A 10,863-nucleotide genomic window follows, 5' to 3' on the forward strand; every position below is an offset into this window, starting at 1 on the left:
TTAACTTGAGTTTAGCACCTGCTTCCGTAAAACTTTCTGCCTATTTAACTCTCGTCGATCTAAACTTGAAATTTCATGCTCAATCTGGGACTCCAGCAAATTAACCTAGCGAAAACCCTTGAGTTCGTCCAGAGCCGCGCGGTAGGATTCGCGGTAAGATTCGTATATTCTGATTATTCATATCATAGGAGTGTAGCAGCAAGTTAACCAAAAACTAACCTGCCCAGTCTTGAATCTCGTCGGAAAATGACCAGACTGTGCCCTTTCCACCGGTTTTATCATTCCTCTTTGAGTCATTTTGTTAATACCCCTGCACGCCGCCAATCAATTCGCATCAGTCATCCGAAAGCTGTTCATTCAGGTCGAGCATCCACTTCTGCGCATCTGAAATCATTCTTCGCCCACACCACAAGAGACTGGAACAACATGCCCACTGAAGCTCTCATCCGTCCTCGCCTGGAATTCTTCCAATCATTCATCACTGACCTAATTAAATATGGTAGCCCGCCCCTCATGTAATGACCGTAGTGAGCAGTTGAGGTACTAATAAATAATTAAATAAACGAAATTGAGCCACATTCCAAAATAAAGACAACAGAGAAAAGACTTGCTTGGTGTGTAGGATGGCCTGGTGATGAACTGGATTTTCGAACCTGGCGCCGAAAACAGTGTAACACGGTCGCTGAGCAGTTTCTTTGGTCCGGATTATGGAGTATATTTTCTGCGGTAGGAGAAAGACAATTTTTATGCACGGTGTTAAGAAAGCTTTTTGAGATTTGTGTAGTGCAGAGAAAACATTGCAGTGGTAAAATTGCCCTCCGCTCTTTGACGCCAGCGCCTCCCCCATAACGAGTTTGTTTTTATAGGAACTCACGGAAATTATTGCGCTAATGGACAGCTATCTTGAGGACAATTGATCAAGACGCTAATGTGCTTCGCTAAAACCTTCTGTATAAAATTAAAAAATGCTTTTCTCGGGATATAGGATTGCTTACTCACAATGTGGCAAAAAAAGAAGGGGGGGGGGAGGTTTGCTGTCCGTCGCCATTTGTGCTCTTTTCCAGTTACACCTGCCAGGCCAGTAATGTAACGCTCCCAGCTTCGTGTAATGAATTTGGCTGGCTGAATGGTAGCGATTATAGGGAACGCTATCTCAGCAATGATTTCAGCGCTGATGAAGCCACTTTTTGCAATGAATTATAACTCTATTAAAGACCATGATATAAGCTTAGCAGCGGCAATTTCTGCGTCTGCTAGTGACGCAGCAGTCCCCTTACATTTTGCAAATGCAGAGAAACTAGACTGCGCAGCTTAGTTCCCATAAATACTTTGTGCCGCCTTTCTATATCGATTCATTACCACTTCTTATTTCCAAAGAACACTCTCACCAAGAAGAAATTCCTTATAAAGTAGAAAGTGACAAGGAATGACAGGAAAGTGCCGCTGCCACACTTCAATTTCACATGTACAGCGCACCGACGTCCCCGAAGATTATGCGCCGATCACTGAGGCTGACAATTTTGCACAAGCATTACGCGTATAAAGACTGTAGCAAGTGTCGTTCCGTAATCTTTAGGCCACTCATGTCACACAATGAAGATGAAAAGCAGAAACTCTGAACATTGCAAATCAAAGAAGCCTTATTAGTGCCGCCGCCACGGGCGGCGATCTGAACTCTGTGCATTGAGTGCTCGAATAGTATAGTTTAAAGTGCGCATTTTCAACTACGAAGTAAAAGAGGGGGGCCCTATAGTTTTGAGTGAACAGAGTTCATGCCTCGACGGCCACCCGCGACACTTTTCTTCCGTTGCTTTCAGACGTACTCTGCCCTGAGCGCATTACTGGCTTTCATTTTACTCGGGAGTAAAACATCAACCGTACGACGTGTGGCCACAGGCGGATAACTGCAGTTGGGCGTTTCCTTGTTTTGACGTTCATTGCGATCGAACATTGTAGGAGTGCCTTGCATTTTTCTCCTTACAGAAACACGTCCCACGCTAACGAAAATAAAAAAGCGTTGCGTTATAGTGCTCAGCAGGCAAGCTTCCTAACCACTAATCAAACGCTGAGGGAGCGATCGGGAGAAGAACAGGTTTTAGTGCGAAAGCGTTTCTTCTCTCGTGAATGGCGTGTACAGGAATTTGTAACAAAAAAATTGACAGTGGCTTAGCTCGGCTATGCCAGGATATACGTAGCGAAAGCTAAGGCGTAACTTGTTTAGCCTTGGTTAATCTTGATTGCAAATCCAGGCTAGTCTGGCTGACTGGCTATGTTGTTGTCACGTGATTCGTCACGCGCTTGGTCACGTGACCAGTCACGTGGTTGGTCAAGTGGTGCGGTGCGACCACGGTGGGAATGCGAGCACGGCGAAACTGCGGGTTCGTGGCCAATGTGGCTTTCGCTACAAAACAAATATAAACACGCTAATTTTGTGTCAGAAATTGGAGAATCAAAAGGAGGTGCTCTGGTGCTTCTTTGTAATGGAACAAATGGTGCGTGTGCGTGCGTGCGCGGGCGCGCGCGTGTGCGTGTGCGCGTGTGCGTGTGCGTGTGCGCGTGTGTGTGTGTGTGTGTGTGTGTGTGTGTGTGTGTGTGTGTGTGTGTGTGTGTGTGTGTGTGTGTGTGTGTGTGTGTGTGTGTGTGCGTGTGCGTGTGCGTGTGCGTGTGCGTGTGCGCGCGCGTGTGTGTGTGTGTGTGTGTGTGTGTGTGTGTGTGTGTGTGTGTGTGTGTGTGTGTGTGTGTGTGTGTGTGTGTGTGTGTGTGTGTGTGTGTGTGTGTGTGTGTGTGTGTGTGTGTGTGTGTGTGTGTGTGTGTGTGTGTGTGTGTGTGTGTGTGTGTGTGTGTGTGTGTGTGTGTGTGTGTGTGTGTGTGTGTGTGTGTGTGTGTGTGTGTGTGTGTGTGTGTGTGTGTGTGTGTGTGTGTGTGTGTGTGTGTGTGTGTGTGTGTGTGTGTGTGTGTGTGCGTGTGTGCGTGCGTGCGTGCGTGCGTGCGAGCGAGCGAGCGTGCGCGCGCGCAGTGATTTGCAATGACACTAGTGCAGTGACACTAGGCAGTGATTTGTGATCGCTAATCGGTAATCGTGATTGGTGATTCGTAATCGGTAAGGTTACCAGTAATTGTAATTGTAATCGGTGACCGTGATTGGTAATGGGATTGTGGATTGGTAATCGGTGAGAAATGTGAAAAATAGAATAAGGAGAGAAAAACGGAATAGTGTGTTATCGCGTTCACTATCCAGGCGAAGGTGAAGCATCCTCCTAATTATTCTACCGTTATATCTAATCGGGATTTTCACTTCTCACTTTCGAGGCTCCCGTTTGTACGTTGTTCACCGCTGTGGCGTTTCACATTACTTTAAATGCAGGCTACTTTACAATCTCCTCGCGTTTCAAATTACGTATAGAGAAACCAACAATCATCCGTGCTGGCATGTATTCCCACGTTTGCGGTCAAAAGAATAGGTTACGCCATTTCATACATCCACGCGAAATTCCTCACCTGAAGCAATTTGAGGCACGCAATGATCACGCGCTCTTCAGTGTTTCCGTAAATGTCGAGGACTCCGAAATGAGACACACCACGGTTCCAAAGGTCCACCACGGCGGACTCGAAGGACCGGCTGTAGGCTCGTGCACTAACTTCGTTGGAACTGAAAGTAAGGTTAAATGGCATCTATTGTAATGTTATAAAGAGGGCCTACTCAGATGCGGCATACAATATTAGAGACCAAATTGAAGAGGTGCAAGCGCCTTTACACGTTCCCGCTCATTGTTGTTTTCTACTTAGCAAAAATCCATGCTTTCTCCCTGATTAGAATGTAGTAACCATTCCCTGTAATTTTTTTCTGAAATAGATGCCGTTGCCGTGGCGTAGGCTCGATACAATTTGGGTGTTTTTGTCTTTCGTCATTGTAAACGTTTGTTTCATCTTTTGAGGCTACGAAGCAGCGGCGCTGCAATGTCATAAACCCTTGCTCGTGGCAATATAAGCAAGCCGATGTTGCACCTGACGCATATCCGACAGTTTCGAATAAACGCTCATAATTGCACACACTAATTCGTTATGAATCAATACAGAGAGACTGACGTTTGTCTTTCAGGCGGCACAGCCATAATGCGTGAATTCGAATTTATTTTCGAAGTCATGCTAGTAAGCCCCCCCTCCCCCCTTGAATTTACGTTTTATGTCTGAAACTCTCCGAGATACCCTGACGAAGAGTACAGAGGGGCAAATGGCTGTGGATCATGGGGCGCTAATTTCACCAAAATCAGTGATCACATGAGTATTCATAATGGAACGACAGCGATGAATTTGAAACGATTATTTTGCCTACAAAAGCTTAAGACGAACCCGGTTCCCGGGCGCTTATTGGTTGATATGTCATATAGGCGAAACTTTGCTTCAGAAACTAGGAAAGACAAAAAAGTTGGAATATTGTTCTGTGAGACCAACTGAAGCTCCTAGCCGTCAACGCGCATCTAAGGGGACCGGCGCATCACTTGTTCTACCTTATCTGCGACGGCACCGTGAAGAGCTCATCTCCGAGAAGCTTTCCCGCTGCTGTCCACAGACCCTGGCGCGCTGTTTAGCGACCTCGAAATTTTCTCCCGCCGCCAGGCGTAAACCTACGCCCTATTTTCAGGCTGCCGAGAATTTTGCACCCGCTGCGCACTCAGTAACAGTGCACTGAGGCTTCGTTATTATCTGGCATCAGATTTGTCGGAGAACCATTAGAGCAGGTAAGGTACACAAAGATTCCCGGAAGGTTTTCGCAGTAACGGATCTTTCGAAGGCCCAAAGTCAGATAAATTGAAGGTACTTCGCAGAGGCATCATTTCCCTCGTTGCTTTTTTCTTTTCGGAGTTTTTAATCCAGTTTCGGCCTCTGCCTGACGTGGATTCGCTTAAAAATCAACCACGTAATCCCGGAAGTTAGTGTTTTAAAATCCAGAACGACCTATACACGTGCATATACCTCAAGAGGTGGTGCCAATACGCGTGTGCTCTGCACTCACTCTTTGTGGAAGGATACGCCGATTCCAGTGGCCCTCAGCACGGTCGACAAGCTGATGAAAAACCTCAGCCCGGAGTTGTATCCATGGCCCAGCTTGTTCTGGCCATTGCGCGATAGGGAATCGTAGAAGAGCAGGTCACATAGGCCATCCATCGGGACTACACTTGCGCTGCCGAACACGTTGGAGACTGTGCACAGCAGGGTGTAGGCAGGTACAGCAGGGGAGCCTGCGGAGATCAGAGCGGTGGTATGCAAATGTTTAAAAGCATAAATTAAATGACTAATTCTAATAATGCACTGCGGATAAGGTTACAACAATGAAAATGTAAAGACGGAACCGAGAGAAAATGATACAAACACGTTCTCTTGGTCAGAGTGGTTTAGTTTCTAATTATCTGATTACAATAGCGCTATTTAAATTGCACCCTTCAGAGTGCTGGGAATCCTTATAAAGCACAGCATAGAAGAGATTTCTGTGTGACGCACCTTCTGGGGGTTATGATTCCACGTGCACAAGCCTGAATGCTTATTAAGCAAGGCACTTAGGAGATAAATCCACAATTTGTCCGCCCAAGGTTCTTTCACATGTATCACACCTTTAGCGCCAGCCAAGTGCATTTGAAAACTTCGAGTAAAATGCCTGCTATCTCGGAAGATGCGTCTGATACTTCCATGCATTACCCCAGCGCTGGTTGCATATTGCAATTGCGACGTAGAAACTAGTCTAGAGTAGAAAAACACAATGGACACAAAAGCAGTGAGTGAACAACTCCAGTAGTAGTTAGCATCGCAAGCCGCCGTAATGTGGAAGAAAAATATTGGCGGTGGTTTAGCTCTAGTTAAACCTGGAGTGACGCGATAGCTACAGCTGGTCGAGTGGAACTTGCTCAGTTGAATTGCAAATTCAGTCTTTTGCCGCTCCGTTTCACTGGGCGTTCCTTTTTCATCTTCGTTCCACTTGACACGGCGCATGCGCACAGCTGTGGCAGCTCGGTTTCGCTGGCGACGCGGCTCCGCAATACGTCGCTGCTCACGTGAACAACCAGGTGACGAGCCACGTGATCAGCCACGGCGCTGCGCCGCAAGAACCTGCTCCGCACCAAATGACCAACCATGTGACAGCGTGGCGGCACAGCCACGGGGTAGCGGCGCAGCCACAGGGTGGCAGCACCGCCACCGCCACGCTGAAGGCTCGAAATGCTACTGTAATGTAACTATCACTACAAAGAGAATTTTAGACCACGCAATGATAGCAAGTCCGTGCAGGGAACGAATGCGTACTCAATGGCTGCTTTGGACTGAGCATCAGCGGAAAAGAGCCAATCATTGCGACGCAATAGTGAATGCAAGCGGGCTGCCTTGGACAAGAAAATACATTCTCGCACCCCGAAAGCGGATTTCAGGCAACGTGAAGCCAAGATGACAACAGCTACGGGCACGCCCATACAAAAATTTCTTTACAGTCCGCAGACCCTTTATAGACTTTACTGTGTGAAATCCATAGATTGTATACACAAATCTTATACACTATTCTATTGACAGTCTATAGATTTATATGCGTACGCTTGTAGTAGACGTTTGTCTGTAGACAATTATCTACTGAAAGTCTGACAGATCTATGAACCGTCTATAGACTATCTATAGACTTATGGTCATATACTTCCTGCAGATTTCTGTCGACAGACTGTCCATAAACAACAGTGTACTGGTCCAGTAGGCATAGGTCTACAGACATTCCATACATTTATGGCCTCGCAATGCCATAGACATTTGTCAATAGACAGACGGTAACCCTGTGTCTACTAAACCTTTAGTAGACCATTGTCTACAAACACACTCTACATTCATTGAACGACGTATCCACATGGTTTTAACAAACGCTATGACGATCAATACACTTAGAAATTTAGTTTTTTTACAGGCTAACATGGCTGGGAATACGCAATTTAGTTTTGTTACTGGGGTTTAACGTCCTAAAGTGGCGCAGGCTATGCAAATATGCAATACATGCAGCATAAGAATCCACTACTATAACGAATAAATGTCGAAAGTGACGACCCAGCTAGTTTCCTCACATTAGTCCTTGCTCGCTTTTGTCTGCAGTGAGTCATCAGGGGATGTTGCCCTGTACAGCGCAAAGGAAAAATATAAGCGTAACTGAAAAAAAAATTGTACTCCATCTCGACACACGCGTTTTAGAACGCTAGGCATATCTTGGCTATCCCATTCTAGAAAGATAACCTTGATAATATTGGTTTGTTTTTATGGGGTTCAAAGACCTAAGGTGACTCATGCTATGAGAGAGGCTGTATTGAAAGGTTGCGTATAATTTCGACTAACTAGGCTTATTTACCGTGCACTGCCATCACATAGTACGCGTGCCTTTATAGAAGCACTCCACCTCCATGAAAATGCGACCGCCGAGGCCGGGATCGAACCTGCGTGTTTCAGGTCACCAGACGAACACTATAACCACTGATCCATCTCGCCGATTTCATCATTTGACTAAAACGAATGCTAAAGTCTAAATAATTGTCCTAAAGCATTGTAACAAAGACCTATAGCCCCTGGAGCAATCCTCCTCCGCACTGTATACCTAATGCCAATACTGAGTCTGGATGGCAGTTCTTTTACATTGAAACAGAAGACTTCGAAGAATTGTGCCACAAATCAGCATTTACTCACTACGGGCTGTTGAGAATGGCACCCCCATAAAATGCAAATGCAATGCTCCTTACACAACCATCGCAAAAGGAGAATATTACAGCATTTATTCTTGTACTCGCTATTAAACAAGCGCTTCAATATACCCTGCGTGAACCCTGGTACGTGAAAACGAATTTTAATGGTGCGTATCATCCAATGAGAAGTCGTTGTGGAGGCTACTCCCCTAGCCAAACGAGCACAAGCCATGCGAAACCTACCAGGACACTGCGAACCAGTTCGCCACAGTTTTGCACCCATAGCTTAAAGCACAAATAGGGAATAGCATTGTCACAGATCATCCCGCGCTCTTAAAAACAAGCGGGTCGCAACGCATCCATGGTGAGAATTAACCAAGACAACTCAAACAGCTCAAAACAGCACATAGTGGCTGCAGCTGCGCAGTTCCAAAAATCAGTTGTGAGCTTGAGACAACATTTCTCACCACTGTCACGATGAAACACCGTCTTAATTCGCTTAGATTTTTCTTAAAGTGCAGTCCGAACAGCGCAGAAAAGAGGTGGTTCTCGCATGCAGGTATACAAACCTAAGGCCCCTAAAAACATCAAAGAAAGCAAAGAACGCGCTCCAAGTAAGAAACATAGATTAAAGAAGTCAACTTAATCCACCTCAAAACCTGAGTGTGCGTTTCCGGAGGCGCCATGTAAACCGAGCTCACATTGCGCTAAGTAATGAATACTTTCATAGAGGCCATCATTCACGGTCTAAGCGATATTTCTGGCCGTGAATCTACCTTGCAACATGAAGAAGCCAATAGACAGCTCGCGAGCAGTGGCTTATCATAACGGGTTACGCACCGACTGCAGTTCCGCGCGTTAAAAACAGCATAGCGGCACATGCATGGTGGCACATAGCCCGAAGGTTTCTGCTACTTATTGGTTTGGTCTATGGGAGTTTAACGTCCCAAAGCGACTTAGGCTATGAGAGACGCCGTAATGAAGGGCTCCAGGAATTTCGACCACCTGGGGTTCTTTAACGTGCACTGACATCGCACAGTGCACGGGCCTCTAGAATTTCGCCTCCATCGAAATTCGACCGCCGCGGCCGGGATCGAACCCGCGTCTTTCGGGCCAGCAGCCGAGCGTCATAACCACTCTGCCACAGCGGCGGTTTTCTGCTACTTACAACGCAGCTTAAAAAAACTAGGATAGGAAGTTTGTCGCTGCGCAAATAACCTGTTCTGCACACACAGCCAAACTTATAGTGATTTAGCAGACCAAATTAATAAAACAATCGGGCAGACTAACCGTGAGCGGACGATTAAGTGTGATTTCGTTGAAAACGTAACCCACGAGAGAACACGCCCACTTCACCAGCCACACCGACACATCCGTGCACACGGTTGTTTGCAGACTGAATGATTTTCCGCCGTTTCGCGGTAAAATGGGTAAAACGTGACACGGAAACTCATTTCACGCTTTTATCTTACCATTCGCGCTCCTGCCGTGCGTTGCTCGATCTGGTATCCAAGACTACTTAGGGCAACCGTATTGTATTCGCGAAACCAAAACCGAGACATTACTTCTTTGCCCATGCGCACCGCGTCTTTCAAAGAATAGTCTGTGGCGCGCTTTTCGAATAATAATTAAAAGGTTGCCTAGCATAATTGGTTTTTTGGGGAAAGGAAATGGCGCAGTATCTGTCTCATATATCGTTGGACACCTGAACCGCGCCGTAAGGGAAGGGATAAGAGAGGGAGTGAAAGAAGAAATAAGAATTAGGTACCGTAGTGGAGGGCTCCGGAATAATTTCGACCACCTGGGGATCTTTAACGTGCACTGACATCGCACAGCACACGGGCGCCTTAGCGTTTTTCCTCCATAAAAACGCAGCCGCCGCAGTCGGGTTTGAACCCGGGAACTCCGGATCAGTAGTCGAGCGCCCTAACCACTGAGCCACCGCGGCATAAAATCCTATTTCTGTGCTTCTGTTTAGGAAACTGGTATTGGCGACATCAGCATGTCATCGGCTCGGAAGCAGCAGGTATATGGGGAGGGACGAAAAAATGCTACCTTTGTGATGGTTCCATCGCAGCATTTTTCACATGAATGCCAAAGACGGAGGTACAAACGGCAGAAGTTAATCGAGCTGAGGACCGCGCTCTTTAAGACTCTTCTAATGCTCTTTCTGAGAGATGGACGCATTCTTGAATTCTCGCACCTATCTTTCCCCCTTTATTTTAGGAAAGCTTTAAAGTGAAATCAGGAACCACTGGAGAAACGTTTCTGAGTTAAGTGCCTTTGACAGCAACGACCGAAAGATGGAATGGAATTGTCTCGAGCGATTCCTTTAAGGGAGAGAGTGTTCGTTCGATCTAATGCAGTTTGCGGCACCCTTACATCCGGAATGGCTGTCTTTGCTCGCTTTATCTGTTACCATAAAATATTCTTTATTTGTGTTCCCAATATACATGACGGTATTACAAAAACAGGTTTTTGAGGCGTCTATAAACATAATACTGGAGGGGATTGCCTTGTGCTCACCCATATTTTTCTAATTCTCAAAACAACGAAGGAGATCGAGGACTCTGGCCATAGCAGCGGTCACCCGCGACTTCCCCTCGGCATGCTGTGCAAAAGACATTGAAATTGTTATAGACTTAATCAAAAGGCAATTTATATATTGTTTGCAGAAAATAAATTGTGATTGTTATAGAGTTTCGTCTATGCCCATTTTCTATCCCCGCCAGGGTGGCTCAGTGGTTATGGTGCTCGGCCACTGACCCGAAAGACGCTGGTTCGATCCCGGCCGTGGAGGTCGAATTTCGATGGAGGCGAAATTCTAGAGGCCCGTGTACTGTGTGATATCAGTGCACGTTAAAGAACCCCTGGTTGTCGAAATTTCCGGAGCCCTTCACTACGGCGTCCCTCATAGCTTGAGTCGTTTTGGGTCGTTAAACACAAATAAAGCAAACTCTACAAATTTTATAGACTGTTTATAGACAAAAAGAAATTATGGCTGTTATAGAGTTTAGTATACAAATTCTATAGACTGTTTATAGACAAACGGAATTAATGCTGTTAAACCGTTTAGTCAACAGACGTAAAGAAATTATGGCTGATATCGACTTTAGTCCATAGACAGTCTGAACACCAAAAGAAATTAAGGCAGTTATATACAGTCTGT

The sequence above is a fragment of the Amblyomma americanum genome, chromosome 8, assembly GCF_052857255.1.
Source record: "Amblyomma americanum isolate KBUSLIRL-KWMA chromosome 8, ASM5285725v1, whole genome shotgun sequence".
Lineage (NCBI taxonomy): Eukaryota > Metazoa > Arthropoda > Arachnida > Ixodida > Ixodidae > Amblyomma > Amblyomma americanum.